The 17,504-nt window shown below is 38.2% G+C and overlaps 1 protein-coding gene across 1 annotated transcript in view; it reads left to right on the top strand.

The window, feature by feature from the left end:
• LOC150085252 (regulator of G protein signaling 7-binding protein-like) overlaps nt 1-17,504 on the top strand; it is a 158,767-nt gene that overhangs the window by 123,512 nt on the left and 17,751 nt on the right. The window lies entirely within an intron of this gene.

Raw genomic sequence — 17,504 nt, 5'->3', positions numbered from 1 at the left:
CTATCCTTCTGAACTTTCATACCTCTGTCCACTCAGAAACACGATCTCGACGTTACATTATGCCCCATAAAATTATATGAAACTAGAAAAAGTTCGTAGCAGATTAGTTCAGTATTACCTAAAATTTTGTGGCGATATTATATTCCACATTTTTGTTGTTCAATTTAACAACAATTGAAACACAATTTCAGAAAACTCATAATACAACTACAAAATGGACTGGTAGCCACTAGATTTTTGAACAATGCTGAAAAGAACGTAAAGCATATCCAATACTCAAATAGGTACGTCCAAGACAAATAAAATATTTAGTCATAGAATTTTATTGTCAGACATCAAATCTGGATGCATGGCCTTGTTTGCATGCCTGAGGTATAGTATCTCGTAATAGTCAGCATGTACCGCGATGTAATTTGCAGAAACTGCTGAGCTCATAAAGATGAAAAGAAAAATGTAAACAACACTTTGCAACTTTGGACATTCAACCACCTACCTAGTCAGCGAACAGCTTTAATATTTCCACTATAAGATCGTCTTCTTTTGGCTGCTTTATTAAATCAAAGTTGAAATTTCCCCAAATGGAAAAAGCCCTGGAAGCGATTTGGGATTTAACCCAATATCCAGATCAATACTAGAGAGAAAACTTCTGGTATAATAGACTGAAGAAAGCTGAAACATTGCTTCAGAAAAAAATTCATTAAAGCATTTTTTTCCGATTCATGCTTGAACTAAAATCAGACCAATGTTGAACCACATTATAGAGGTACCATTCAGGAGCTTAATCAGACAGTGTAGATCCCTCCAAGATGAACAGCTGTAAAGACTAGGTTTCTATAATGACCACTCTTATATCACGTGAATATTAAGATAGTTTATATAGCTATTAACTAAATCACTGTACATTAAGGTAACGTTTCGGGAATCTTGCCGGAACCCATCCTCTAACGCTAAGATTGTTAAATTTGCGAATTAGACGGACTGCATTTGGTCCGTACCTAGATCTAATATAGTTGGAGAAGGACTTCACTTGGTGGTTTTCCATGAAATCTAGTTTCCTAGATTCCACGGAAAACCACCATGAATGGGTTCCAGCAAGCTTCCCGAAACGTTTCCTTAATGTATAATGATTTAATTAATAGCTAAATAAACTATCTTAATATTCAAGTGGTATAACAGTGGTCATTATAGAAATCTAGATTCCATGGAACACCACCCAGTAACGTCCTTCTCCAACTATATTAGCTGTAAAGAAAAGCTGTTATGTCATTTTCCCAGCATTGAACCTAAGGAATAGACATGATAGTTGCGTGAAGTACAGCATTAAAAAGGATGGAGGGTGATAGGGGGATAAAATTGTGAAAGAATTGTAAACCATAACGAAGTTGGAGGAAGACCAGGCCGAAGAACAAAACATTATCTATCCTAAACCCAACAAGCACGATGGTTAACGAAAAAAAAAAAAAAAAAAAGAACACGGCAGTAAAAAGCAGACCAAAGATACTTCTCCCTGTAGAACTCCAGCTATCTCTCCTCAAGACAGGGACTGCAACAACTTGCTGTACTGGTTCGGAATTTTTATGGGAATTCATTGTGTTAGAATTCATAAACTAGGCTGCACCTATATGCCCATCCCAAGCACTCGTATATACATGCGTAGCCCAAACTAAGTTCTCCTTGTTTGATATTTCAATTATACAGCAGTTATATTTAATATTATTTTTGTGCAATGTGCGCTAGAACTACATAATCTGATAACTTAAAGATGAATTGGCTTACTCCAGAAAATTGGCCTCCCAGGTAGCATAGAGGTTGTAATCTGTTCTCTCACAGCGTGAGGAAAAGGGACATCAATGACGAGAGGAACGTTTATGGGATATGTTTTGTCCCCAACTCAGTCAACGTTTCGGTAGAAGATTACATGGTTTTATTTCTCTGGAACATGGTGTTTCGTCCAACAAAAAACAAACCGACTGGTGAAGACAATATACTGACGCCTCGTAGCCTTATTTCTTTGACGCTTATATACACTTAATCTCAGAAAATCATCAATCTAGCTCTGAAAATTTGCGAAAATTATTATTTTTTCAGCAGTTTTTCTGCAAGAGGTAACACTAATTTTGATAGATTAGATCTAAAAATCGGAAAGGGTCCCTCTTATTATCTTCCCTGCAAGCAAAAATTAAACACGTTGACAGAAATTTTATATTTCATTGTAGGTGCTTGGCAATATCGTATCCGTGTTTTACACAAGTGAAGTTTATCACCACTGTATATATTCGAATTTTAAGTGTCAGTATATTCAGTCACAATGCTCAATTTCCTTCGCAGGCTGTCCTACAATATTAACGATGACATGGTGACCCTCGCTGGAATGTATTTGTTTGTCTCACTCGCATTCTGAAATACCTACTGAGCATGAACAATTTGAAATATGCCGAAAATATGTCATACAAGCCTTCGGGGGACTTTATAGAAAGCTAAAAGCACTGCTTCACCATACAGAGCTGAAAATTGCTTCCCTTTACAAGTTTATAAATGTTTCCTTCACAGAACCGCGCTGAAGTTTAATGTTTTCCTGCTGATAACTTGGTTATTGACTCTCGCTGTCTGGATGTAGTTGCTGTCATCAATAATTCGTTGATTTTTCTGTATCTGCTATTTTTTACGTGGAATGTAGTTTTTTCATTAAATTGCATCTCAGCCAGCGTTGAATTAAATAATAATAGTTCCACAATACTTCCTTTGGTTCTAATTTTGGTTTATACGAGTAAAGGAACATAAACCATCTGTATCATGACGTTTGTCTCCATAGTAACAGTGAAGCGGAAATTGGTGCCATGGTAACAAAGAAATTGTCTTCTCACTTTTTCGGAGAGTAAAATTTTTTGTTAAAAAATCATCATATTCTCTCTCTCTCTCTCTCTCTCTCACTTACACACACACACACACACACGCACGCACACACACACACACACACACACACACACACACACACACACACACACACACACACACACACACACACACACACACACACACACACACACACATCCCAAATCGCCTATTGGATAGCACAGTTGGTATTATCGCAGTTCCCCACCCACACCAGATCCAGGTGGAAACTAGTAGTAGTAGTAGTAGTGCCATGTGATGCAAGAAAGCAAGTGTGTGAGCTTATAAAGCATCAGCCAAAAAAAAAAAAAAAAAATCACACCATTCCCTCCAAATGCCTGTCCAGTTCCTCCTTCAATTTATTCAACCTATCAACTTCCACAACGACAGATGGAAGTTTGTTCCAGCAATTAACCGCCCCCTGGCTAAAGGCAAATTTCCGCACATCTATTCTACATCTGTCCTTTCTTAATTTGAATTTATGCCCCCTTAGGTTCGTAATCTGAACAAGTGGAAGGATCCCATCAGAATTCAGCGTGCTGAACCCATTCAAGGCCTTATACACGTCAATCAGATCACCGCGCAGGTGCCTAGTCTCCAGCCACTGCAATTTGCAGAACTTAAGCCTGTTTTGGCAAGAGGATTCCTTCATTCCCCTCACCAATCTTGTTGCCCTTCTCTGTACACGCTTAAGCAAATCTACATCCTTCCTAAAATGAGGCCTCCAGACCTATACGCAGTACTCAAGGCGTGGCCTGACCATTGCCTTATACAGAGGGACAATCACCTCCTTTTCCCTGCTAGAAAAATTCCTATATATCATTGACAAAACCCCATGACCTGCCCTGGCAGCCTGTCTGCATTGCTCAGAAAACTTCATATCAGACTGCACAATTACTCCCAGGTCTTTTTCATTTTCTACCACCTTAAGTGTAGTACCACACAGTTGGTATTTTTCTCTGGGATTACTTCTATCATATGCAGTACTTTGCATTTGTCAAGGTTAAACTTCAGTTGCCACTTGTTAGCCCATCTGCCCGAATTATCTAGATCCTGTTGCAGTAGCACACTGCCATTACTGTCATTAATAGCCCTGCCAACTTTTGTATCATCTGCAAACTTCGACACTACGCCTGATATATACCTTCATCAATATCATTGATAAATATACAAAACAACACTGGACCCAACACCGAACCCTGTGGGACTCCCTAATAACAATAGTCCACGAAGAGCAGCACCCATTGATTACCACCTTCTGTCTTCTCCCTCTTCTCCCACTTAACCATCCTTTTATCCATTGTAGCAACTTACCCTTAATACCATTCCGCTCCAATTTGTACAATAGTCTTCCATTCGAACTGCCTGAGTTCGAATTATTTCAGTGACGCGAGGAATTTTTACGTGCCTTTTTCACAACGTTGCTGAGTTAGTCGTTCTCGGGCGAAGGTACGTGGTTTTTCCCTATGAAAACTCGGATTTTTCGTCAGACAAAGAGAAAATCGATCACAGGACACTCAATCTACAGACATTTTATACACGGAGCAATACGGCCTGAGTTGCTGATGGGTCTCAAACTTTACAACAACCAACAAACCAACCTGGTCCAAATCTAGAAATATCAGAGGTAATGTATATTTTCTTCCAAAAGCTGGTTTCATCATGGGAGATTTTCGATTCCAGAAGTTGCTAGCTCTTTCTGTACTCTGTTCAGAAGAGACTACCAAATCAAGGGGAATCAAATTTTTGATCGTTATGTCGAAAATAGAATCCTCATGCCGAGAATATAAATAATCAGCGCTAATGCTAAACATCAGATCACATCCCTTGCTCATGTCGATCGAGCACTTCGTATGGACCGCATGCCACAAACTTGCAGTATCACATTTACCTGGTCTCACTGCTATACATGAGCCACCAGGAAGATATAAAGCGGGAAGAAACGCCCGATTGCTAAAAGTACAATAATTATTGCCAGCACTATTGACAGGAATTTTTAAAATATATTTCGGGGATAAAAAAGGCTGCCATTAGCGAACTGTTGATGCAGAAAATTAAATGGTATCCAAGTTTCGATTATGTTCTTAGAACTTCCTTTATTTTTCTCCTGGGCAAAATGTCATTACTTTGATATCTGCTCTTTAGTGGACAGCTGACAGATATTGGCGTAATAATTTACGCCTCCTGCTGTTCCACTGAAGACATCTTTCCATTCAGGACAGATGGGCTGAAAATTGCCCATTTTTGAATTATGCAGTAGCTGACTCCATACACACACACAATCTTATTCCAGTAGAAGCTGACGTTAGCAATAACTTCTCCCACAAGAACTGCTCCACAAAAGTGCCGAATATGCCAACCTTCACGGTAATATCCTTTGATTTCTGTTTCCATTTTATTGCTTTCGAATTCTTTCGATAATCAATCACATCAGTGGAAGGAGACTCATAACAAACTCTTTATATCTTCCATCTCCTCGTGCTGACCAAAATACGCATATAACTTTACTAATTGAGATAGATTGGCTGTCTGTGCATCAAATGACACAACATGAAATGTTTTTCTTTCAGTAATGGTTGCAAAATTGGAAAATATTCCACATCTTTTATCTGTTTTATAGGAATATAAAATAAATACTAAACCAGAAATGATGTCATAGAATAAAGTCACCATCATTGATATCACATTGCGATCAGAAGTTCAAAATAATCTGTTTGTAGAAATGTTCACAGCAAAGAATGGTATGTATTATTTGCTTTAAAATATGCAAATAGAGTAATATTAGGGTAAAAGCATACTACCCTTTTCCATGAGTTGTCTTTTTGCGAATCAACTGAAAAACTGTCAGTTCGTAAAGATTATTGAACTACAGTATTTCCATTAGAATGAAAGCAAATCCGGCCTAAAGAACCAAGTGGTACGTTGGGAGTTGTCCACATACAGAGAAATGTGATTAAGGTTTTTAATGTTATAGAATGTCATAGTTAGCTGCGGAATCGATTCCAAGTAGAAGCTGACAGAATCCTGGAATCGATTCAGGAACAGTGTAAAGAACAGAATCACAACGAGTTACAGCAAAAAAGTAAATTTTCTCTAGATTTTCGATTCAGTAGTTTTCGACCTTTTTTTTAATTATGGCGCCTTTAAGTATTATTTTATTTTTGTCACCCCTACTCAATTTTTCGCCTGAAAGATCCGATTCTCTCTATATATATATATACTGTGCTGCCACTTTATTAGGTACATCTACCTAATAGTGTGTTGAGCCTCCTACAGCCTTCAAAACAGCCTGAATTCGTCTAGGCATGGATTGAACAAGATGCTGAAAATGTTGTGCAGGAATGGAGTACCATGCAAACATGAGAGTGTCACGCAGTTCCTTGAGATTCAACAGAGGTGTAGGCTTGCAGCGAACAACCCTTTCCAGCTCGTCCCAAAGATGTTCAATGGGATTGAGATCATGGGACTGAGCGGCCACTGCAGCAAAGAAAAAGTCATTGTAATGTTCCTGGAACCATTCCATAGTGTTTCGGGCTTTGTCCACCGGCGCATTATCCTTCTGGAAGTAACCATCTGACTGAGGATAAACTGTCAACTTGAACAGGTTGCACTTGGCCAGCAACGATGTTTAAGTACGATGCGGCATTCAGACGTGAACCTATGGGTATCAATGGGTCCAACGTGAGCCAAGAAAACATTCCCTGCACCATAACACTGCCCCCACCACCTTGCACAGTAGTCGTCAGACATGACGGGTCCATGGATTCACGTTGTTTTTGCCAAATTCTGAGTCTTCCATCAACATGATGCACCAAGAATTTCGACTCGTCAGACCAAGCAACTGTTTTCCAATCCTCTATAGTCCAGTGCTGGTGTTGCTGAGCCCACAGGAGGCGTGCTCGCTTGTTCTTCATTGATAACAAAGTTACGCGATGTGGCCGTCGGCTGTTGTAGCCCATTCGTGACAAAGTGCGACTAGTGGTCCGTTGCGATATTTTGTTTTGCGCACCAAGGTTGTATTCTGACGTGATGTGCGACATTGTGGCCAGTCTGTTTCCTTGCACCATTCTAGCCATCCTCCTCTGACCTCTCTCATCAACAAGCGATTTTCTTCCACAGGAGTGCCGTTGTTCATTGCACCATTCTCGATACACCCTTGAAACTGTGGTACCTGAAAAGGTCAGGAGAACTGCCGTTTCAGAGATGCTTTGTCCAGCACGTCTTGCACCTACTGCCATGCCACGTTCGAAGTCCGTTAGATCACTCCTTTTCCCCATTCTTGGTACTGTTTGTATGCTTAACTGATACTAGAAAGGTTGTTCTGCTGCATTTATATCCACAACTGTGGTCCTGCAACTTGCAGCGTTGTGGGACAAACCATTTGTGTGCACAGCAGAGGTGTACGTAATAAAGTGGCAGCACAATGTATATCTTATATTTAATAAAATGTTATATGATATATATACAAGAGTTAACTATAACGTAATATTGAATGTAATGAAACTGTTATCTTTTATAATGTGAGGTTTTTTTTTTTTTTTTTTTTTGTATTTTTTTTTATTTTGAAACAATAATAAGGATGTACATTTTATAATTAAATAAATATATAAATTTTAAAAAATGGTTAAGTAACTTAAACCAAAATTACGTGGCACCCTGGATTGTTGTTGCGGCACCCTAAGGTGCCGTGGCATTCCAGTTGAAAACCACTACTCTAGATACTTAACGTTAAAAACAACATCCGTTTTATGTCGTATTTATTTTTTTTAACTAGGGCAAAAATACAAAAAAAAAATTTTTTTTTTTGCATTATTTTTTTGGTCTTGAGAGTATTACATGACTGTCATAGAATGCCATAACGATTCAGGAATGCAAAGAACACAATCGCAAATAGTCACAGCAAAAAGTGAGTTTTCGTTTTAAACACTGAAACTTGGTAGGGTGGTCGAAATTGTAATAGACCTGGGAGCAACTGTGCAGTCAGATATAAAGTATCCTGATCAGTGCAGACAGGCTGCCAGAGCAGGTCATGGGGTATTGTCAATGATATGGAGGAATTTCGCTAGTAGTAAAGAGGAGGTGGTTGTCCCTTTGTATAAGGCAATGGTCAGCCCACGCCTTGAGTATGGAGGCTTCATTTTAGGAAGGATGTAGAGTTGCTTGAGCAAATACAAAGGGCAGCAAGATCGGTGAGGGGAACGAAGGGGGTCCTCTTTCTAAGAAAGGCTTAAGTCGTGAAAATTTCAGCGTCTGGAGACTAGGCACCTGCGAGGCGATCTAATTGAGGTCTATAAGACCTTGAATGGGTTCAGCAGGCTCAATTCTGATGCGATTCTTCCTCTTGCTCAACTTATGAACCTGAGGGGGCATAAATTCAAATTGAGAAAGACAGTTGTAGAATAGATGTGCGGCAATTTGCCTTTAGCCAGCGGGTTGTTGATTGCTGGAAAAAACTTCCATCTGTCGTTGTGGGAGTTGATAGCTTAAATAAATTCAAGGAGAACCGGACAAACTTTTAGAGGGAATGGAAAAGTGAAATATTTATTTATTTTTTTTTTTTTTGGGGTAATGATACATAAGCTTGCATCACATGCCTCTGCTGTCTACTAAAAAGGTAAACTGCAGCCATTATCAACCAACTGCAGGATGGAAGCCTCCTCAACAATTCATGCTGAGGGAAATGGACCATAATCTGCCACGCTGGTCCAGTGCGGTTTGACAGATCGACCGTATTTAGCAGTCAGGGGCTTGAACCCCGGTCTACTCAAAGAGCGTGTCCTACTGCACTCCTGCTCCTGACCACTCGGTTACGGAGGCCGAGACAACAAGAACAACATCCCTTATATGTCGTATTTTTCATTGTCTGTGACAAAAATAATACAAAAAAAATCTTATTTGCTGTCGTTATAATGCTCTCGGCGATCACATGACTATCATTTCATTTTCCAAAATACATTTTGCACACAGCACGTCGAAAGTGTCTCTGGAAATGTATGCGTCACCATTCGTCCGTGTCTTTTCTTTCATGTAAGTGCGTGTCTTACAACAAGAGGCAAATTTGTCAATAATGATAAACCATGTCAGATGGTAGTGACATGTTTATTATGACTCACGAGAGCGGGTTTGTTGTTAATCTTTGCCTCAGGATATCGAAGTCTGCCAATAGCCTTTCATGGATCAAACAATGCTGAAATAAAAGAAGAAAAAAAAGCGAGCTCTAACCTGTTGATGCATAAAATTCATTATAAATGAGAGATTATTTAAAAATTATATTCTCCTCCTTTGTTTACATAGACTAAGAATTCTCCTAGTTCAGTATGGCTCTTCAATACAAATATGCACTCAGTGACAACTGAAATAGGAATACACCTGCAAAATGATGGCGAAAGATGATGTACAAGGTGGTTATAAAGTTATTATTTTTTAAATAAAAGAATTAGTTCGAAATCTTACCGCCAGTGTTTTTGTGTTCATTATAAAAAAGAATACAAAAAGTTAAAGACCTAACTTAGGATAGGAATTAGCCCTACTCCGTGTCCACCCGTTTGAAAGAACAGTAGACGTAGCCACTGCGCTAGCCACCAGGGTTATCCAAGGAGACCCAATATGTATTTAGGTGTATGGTCAAATTTCAGAAAGCCACTGAATATACATGAAGCAAACCTACAAAATATTTCAAAATCATTTATAGCAAATAAAGTTTAAAAAACTATGTATATACCAACTAGGCAAAAGATTGGAAACAACCATCTATAAACTGACAAAATTAATAACAACCTAAGTCACTTAAATATAAACTAAATGTGTAACTAATTTATAAACTGCCCGCATTCCTTTCTGAATATCCTAGTTTTATATTTCTTTAGTATAGGCTATACAAAATATTAGGATCACTCAACGGAATAGCTGAGATTCCTAGTATTTTCCCTTCAGCGCCGCGTGAATTAAAAGGACAAAACATTTGATATTGCAATGCATTTGTAGCCGTTTTTGGAGCCTTTCTATTCCGTCCATTAGTACACAATAAGCTGCGCCTTCCCCGCATTTAATGGTACGTTCATTGTACTTTAATTGCGTCTCACTCGCAACGAGTTGTAAGGAGTACATTAGGGACTTGAGCACTTAATACTTTCTATTCTTACCACAATTTCTCTCCATTCCAAGATGAAAGCCTTAAGGATTTCTGCTCATTCATTCATAAATTCATTTGCAGTGGCACTGACCACGTGTATTCCAGTATCGCTATCATTATGAAGTCTCGTGAAGCGTGTCACGCTAATGACCAATCACAAATCGCAAATTCTGAGAGACTTCATTAGTTTACCCATGCACGAAACGTATCTGCAGTTTCGAAATTTGTTACCGACAGGTTGATCCGAATACCAGGCGGCGCTGAGGTTGTCAGTAACTTCTGCACGTTATCTAAGACTAAAGTAAGACAAGAAAATTCCACTGAGTTATTGTATGCTCTGAATCGTCGATGCTACACCGGATACCTTACAGAATTGCGTTCTTTTTTTAGTTTTTCTTATTTGATTTCGAAAATACCTACATAGAGAAAGAGAGAGAGAGAGAGAGAGAGAGAGAGAGAGAGAGGTGACAGTCTCTGTCTCTCTCTCTCCGTGTGTGTGCTAAAGTAACTAAAGCTATGTATACTATGACTGCAAATGTGTGTAGTGCATTCTTTGGTCTGTTTGCTGAAGGAAAAAGGAAAAACCCGAGTTTCCGCTGGAAAAAATCCATGCAACTCACGCCTGAGGCCAACTAACTCAGCCATGTTATGAAAAAAGTCTATAAAAATTCCTTGCGTCATTAACGGGGTTCTAACTCAAGCCACAAAGCTTGAGTTCGAACTCGTGGTTGTAATAGTAGTTGAGGCTTGAGGTGCAAGAATGCAATTTAGCATCAGCCAAAAAAAAAAAACTATTTCACACATCCAATCCCCTCTAAACGTTTGTCCAGTTCCTCCTTGAATTTATTTAAGCTATCAACTTCCACAACGACAGATGGAAGTTTGTTCCAGCAATCAACTATCCGCTGGCTAAAGGCAACTTTCCGCATCTATTCTATAACTGTCTTTCCTCAATTTAAGTTTATGTCCCCTCAGGTTCGTAATATGAGCAAGAGGAAGAATCCCACCAGAATTGAGTCTGCTCAACCCATTCAAAACCTTATACACCTCAATCAGATCACCTCGCAGGTGTCTAGTCTCCAGAGGCTGCAATTTGCAGAACTTAAGCCTTTCTTGACAAGACCACCCTTTCGTTGCCCTCACTAATCTTGTTGTCCTTCGTTGTACTCGCTCAATCAACTCTACATCCTTCCTAAAATGAGTCCTCCATACCCATATGCAGTACTCAAGGAGTGGCCTGACCATTACCTTACACAAAGGGACAACCGCCTCCTTTTCCGTACTAGCAAAATCCCTGTATATCATTGACAATACTCCATGACTTGCTCTAGCAGCCTGTTTGCACTGCTCAGAAAATTTCATATCTGACTGCACAATTATTCCCAGGTCTTTTTCATTTTCTACCACCTTAAGTGTGGTAAGTACCATACATTTGGTACGTTTCTCTGGGGTTACTTCTACCCATATGCAGTACTTTGCATTTGTCAATGTTAAACTTCAGTTGCCGACTTCCCACTCCACCTGTGTGGGAACTCGATAATTACAATGATTGTGCTACTCTCAAGGACCTTTTACTTTCTTCGTCTCTTTGAAAGAAAGAGAGAGGAAGATAGCAATGTTCTCTCTGTTCTGTTCTTTCTGTTTCATTGACTTTTTTCTCTTTCTCGCCTTTCGAAAGGCTAGAAAGCGAAAAATATGAAAAAGAAAAGAAAGAAGAAATTTAAAATTTTATTTATTTCTGTCTGTTTTTTTTTTTTATTTTTTCTCCCCTTTCTGTATCTTTCTCTGTCGCTCTACCTGTCTCAATTTCGCTGTCTCCTCTCTTTATAATTCTGTTTTTTATTTCTTTCTTTCTCTTTTTCTTCTATTTCACTTTTTTCTCTTCACTTGTATTTCACTCTGTTTTCTTGAACTTCTCTTTACAGTTCCTCTTTTTTCTTTCTCTTATTTATCTCTCTCTCTCTCTCTCTCTCTCTCTCTCTCTCTCTCTCTCTCTCTCTCTCTCTCATGCTTTCTTTCTCGCTCTCTTCTTTATGTCTCGCTTTCTTTCTATCATTCTCTCTCTCTCTTTATTTCTCTCTTCCTTACTTACTTACTTTCTTTCTTTCTTCTTTTCGTCTTGCTCTCTCTCTCTCTCTCTCTCTCTCTCTCTCTCTCTCTCTCTCTTTCTCTCTCTCTCTCTCTCTCTCTCTCTCTTTCTCTCTCTCTCTCTCTCTTACTTCTTTATGTATTTCTCATTGTCCCTTTTTTATTTATTTATTTATTTTATGCAGGGGCTACCGCCAAGCAATGGCATCTGGGCACCAAATTATTATCATCCAGATTATAATGAATTCCATGTTTAAATACTACAATACGATCTAAGCCAGAAGGTCGATTTTAAATACTCAAACTCAAACTATTATATTAGGGCCACCCATAATGTCTTATATATGCCAATATATTGTATGTATTATGTCTGTAAATTGCGTGTGTTCTCTGGTCAATTTGGCTGTTTTTGCTGGACGAAAAAACCCCAGTTTCTGGGGGAGGGTAACCTTGCTATCTACACCTGAGACCGACTAACTCAGCCATGGAGTGAAAAACCCATTAATGTTCCTCGCGTCATCGACGGGATTCGAACCCGGGCCTTTTCCACCCGGTATGGGGAGGACGGTGACGATACCACTGTGCTATCTGTGCAGACCGGTTAGAATTGTACAGCGCACTCCTGCCACTTCAGTCTCCAGACAAGGATCCCATCGAAAATTAATGGAAACATATAGAGAGATGCATTCGAGATAGATCGCAGTAGCCAGCAAATCTGGCAAATTTACAGGTCATTATCGAACAGGAACTTAACAGTATCACTAGGAATATCTAGTCAAGCGCCCATGCAATATAGGATTGTCGCTAAATGTGGACCAATCTGTTATTAGATACGTTCTGTAACATTTTTGTCTGTAGGATACCTCTCAGCAGGGAGTCCTTATAAGTGCAGCACTAAGGCACTTCGTTGCAAAAGTGAAAAGGGCTCCTTATGAGAGAACCATGCTATTACAGAAAACGATTTATTTCTTTTTTCTATACAAACTTTGGTCTGTGTAACGCAGCGAATTAAAAGAGGATAGAATTTTACAGCTACTTTCCAAGTTTACATTTCTCCTGTAATAGGCTGTAGCTCCTTCAACTAGAAGTATTCATGTATTGAATGCGAATAGGAAGGGATATCACGATCATTCGCTGTAAACGTGTTAATTCTTCGGTCTGCATAATCTAATCAAATATAAGTAAACATTTATTTATGTAGTCAAATCAGTGAAGTTGTGAGTAAATTTTATAGGTTTGTTTCAAAGTTGATATGTTCCTCAGTTCATATATTCCGTTGAAACACTGCCGAAAGGAAAAAGAGAGAAACGAAAATTAAAAATAAAAAAAATAAAAAAACAGAAAGAATAAAAAAAAGAAAGGTGAGGAGTGATCGGAAAAAAACACACACGAAGTGAGGGGGGAAAGCAGTACAGAGAAAGAGAGAGAGAGTTGGTCATTTCTCCTACCTAGACGTGGAATCGTATCATCGCTCTGACAGCAAACTGCTCTGATGGTAAACATACAAGCACTTCACCCCGACCTTGCTACCCGCTCCGTGCACCTGATTTCCCCTCTAATTCCATCCCGTTCCTGTCCAGCATTCAAAGAGCGGCAATTGCAGTCTTGCGTGACCGGGTGTTCCGCATTTGAGACACGTGCTCATTAAAATGGGATTACAAGGACATCCTTGCCTCCCCACGACGATGTGTTTCTTGCTAAACCTCCGTCTCCACTTCAACTAGACTTCATTTATTGTTCATTTTGTCTGAACAAAGTATTCGACTCTTCTAGTCGTGTGGGAGTTAGCATTAAATATAAGAATCCCTCCCTAAGATTCTTTTTGCTGTTTTTTCATTTCGTATACCTACAGCAAATTTCTAAACAGTTCCATTAATCCGTTTATTATAGTAAATATTATTTCTATAAATAACTCCATTTTCAGAAGAAATAAAAGACAACGCACACTTCTTCATTGGTTAAACTCCACACAGTCACTTTTCATATTATCGACAGTAACTTTCTAAAGCAGCTTAAAATTATTCAGTGAGATTATATAACAGCTGAAAAATTTTATTTACTGTTTTATTTAATATAATAATATTTTATATATTTAATAACACACTCTGTTCATTCTTTTTCAATTAAAATTTACATTTAAAAAAAAAAACAACAACAGAATACAGCGAACTCTGGTGGTAAAATTTATTCTTCAAACGATTACCATAGTGACACGCGCCAACACAATTTCTGTGCTACAATAATATATTAAGAATTTAGAACACTGATGCGCATGCCCATAATGGAAATCTATCATTATTCATATAATTTTAACGATTCTGTTTTCTTTATGAAAATACAATATCATCCTATGGAGGCGGAAATGTTGTTCATTGTTTTATTTAATATAGTAACAGTTTATTTAATATTTAATAATACAGTGCGTTCATTATTTTTCAATTAAAAACTTAAATAGAATACAGCGAACTCTGGTGTTAAAATTTGTCTTGCATACGATTACCATAGTTACACGCGCCAACGTAATTACAACGCAAAATATCTAGAATTTAGATTTCAAACACTAATGCGCATGCCCACCATGAATATCTAGAATAAATTTCATTCAAAGATGGAAATTTTGTTTTATTTAATATATTTAAAATATTTTATTTAACAACATTTAATAATAATGTGCTCATTCCATTTCAATTAAAAAGCTAAATTTTTCTTTAAAATAATGGAATACAGCGAACTCTGATGTTTAAAAATTTATTCTCAGACGATTACCATAGTGACATGCGCACACGCAATTACTGATGCCCACGCCCATTATGGAAATCTAGAATAAATTCATTCATTGATTTTTAATAATTGTTTTTTTATGAAAATACAAAAGATTACTAAGTTGAGTGTAAAGAAAAGTAAAATGGCATATTTTGAAAATTTTCGAGTCGTTATTTTCACTTCACTGTAGAAGTTGATAGAACGAGAACGAGCTAAATAATCATCTCCATAAACTCAACCGAAGTAATTTCTATGATAATATGAAAATATTAAAATATCTTAAGTTACTCAATTTGTTCTTTTTTCAATTTTTTGAAATACGAACACGTTGTTTTCACAAAAATAACTTTAACACTTGCTCATCTACTTGTTTCTAAAATTAATCAGATTTTTTTTTATCTTAGTATATACCAAATTTAATTTAAGTGTCGTGATCTGGAGAGGAGACTCTATCTGCTCAAGGATATTAGACTTAATTATTTATTCATAGAAAGCAGACAACTTTTTCCTCAACTGCATCACCAAATGGATTTTTCTCTAAATTATTAAGCAGTTGAATCGTGTCTGCAGCAATGCTTTTCTTTCAAAATTAACCATTACCTGGTGAAAGATATAGTTAAAATGTGGTCATCTTTCTTTGATTCCCTTGACGGCCATTAGCTCCAAAATGGTCAGAATTACCCATTAGTGTATACGTAAACAATTGTTTTTAACTAAAAACAGCTGCATCTGAATGATTATGTGCACAAGAAAACAGGTCTTAAATGGACCATTAAATTTTATTTCTTTCCTTGGTTCGACCGCAGAGCAATCGACATTTACAGTTGAATAATTCATTACTTGCAGTCAAATTCAACAAAAATTTTACCAATTTATTTAACGAATTTATCTTTTCATCAATTTACGAAAAATACTGGAAATGTGCTCATCTGAAAGAGAGACCTGCATTTTGCAAATTATTTTGGCTGGTGCAGCAAAAACTTAGGACTTCCTTGCACAATACAGCTAATACTAAATACTAACGCTCACCATCACCAATACTTCAACTTTATATCGCAAAAACTATAAATAAGTGTTAATACACACAGAAATATGTACATAGTAAAAAGCATACAGTGAAAACTTAAGTCCATGCCCACGTGGTCAGCAAAGTGACCACGAGGTCGTGGACATAATCGCTATACTTCCATATCATGCAGAAAAGCCTGGGTTCGAATTCTCTCTCGACTATAAGAATTTGTATAGCCAGTTTTCCACAGTGTGACCAAAATAGTTGCTCTCAAGCAAAGTTTTGGTCTGTTTGGAATTTCTTTAACACTATCATCATTCTTCTCTTTCTTGGTGATTCCCTTCTACTTCTGATTCTTGTTCTCTCCCTCCCCCCGCTCTCTCAGGGTAACTCAGAATTTTTTTTTTTTTTTTTTTTTTTTTTGGCTGGTGCAGCAAAAGCCTCAGGCTTCCTTGCACCATATAGCTAATATAATAATAATAATAATAAGGCCATGACGAGTTAGTACAAAAAAAAAAAAAGATAAAAGAAATATCATATTAGAGCCACCCAAGAACTAACTCATCTGCCCATGTTGTAATATGTTCATAAATTGCCTGTGTTCTCTGGTCGATTTGCCTGTTTTTCTGGACGTAAAACCAAAGTTTCTGGGTAAAACATTACTATTCACGCTTGGGACCAACTAACTCAGTCACAGAGTAAAAAGGATGACCATAAAAGTTCGCGTCAATGACGCGAGCTTTTATGGTCCTTTTCACCTGGTATGAGGATGACGGTGATTATAACCACAGTGCTACCTGCGCACAGGATTTAGCTGGTGTAGGATTTTAGACGCATCAGCAAGTGAGGCCATATTGCGCCGTATATAATATGTCTGTAAATAGCGTGTACTCTGTGCTCGATTTGCTGTTTTGGACCACAGAATCAACCACAATCAACGAAAAACCCGAGTTTCTGGTTGGAAAAAACACGCCCCCCCCCTCGCCTAATATCGACTAACTCAGTCACATTGTGAGAAAAGCCCATAAAAATTCCTCAGGTAATTTACGAAATTCGAATCCGGGTGAAAAACCAACTGGTGTGAGGGGGACGGTGATTATACCAACTGTGCTACCCAGAAGGGTGCGGATTGAAGAGTTGGTAGAGTAGACCCTGGTTATCCCAAACAAATTTGCAACCGAAGGTATTTCGAATTGTCGATTTTTAGGCGCGTGGTATATATATATTGAACGATCACTGAATTATGACCACCTACCTAATACCATGTAGGGCCACCGTTTGCAAGGGTAACAGCCGCCATTCGCCTAGGCATTAACTCCACTAGATGTCTGAAGACGTCCGTAGAAATATTCAGCCATTCTGTCTGCAAAGGCTTTCCACACGGAATAGATGACATTTGCGTGTTTATCGCCTCACTTCCTCTTTCAAAAACATCCCACAGGAGTTTCTTGAATTGAGGTCAGGCGAATTTGAAGGCCAATCAAGATTAGTGACATCTTTAGTGTTCCTCGAACCACTCGTGCACAGTTCAGGCGATCTCGTGGGTAGCACAGTTGTTAGAATTTCCCTCCTCCCTACACCGGTGTAAAAAACCTGAGTTTGATTCCGTCAATGACTTTA

The sequence above is a fragment of the Mastigoproctus giganteus genome, chromosome 5 (assembly GCF_048544385.1).
Source record: "Mastigoproctus giganteus isolate SK-2022 chromosome 5, ASM4854438v1, whole genome shotgun sequence".
Taxonomy (NCBI): domain Eukaryota; kingdom Metazoa; phylum Arthropoda; class Arachnida; order Uropygi; family Thelyphonidae; genus Mastigoproctus; species Mastigoproctus giganteus.
The sequence above is the reverse complement of the archived record's forward strand: the minus strand, read 5'-3'. Positions and strand labels throughout refer to the sequence as shown.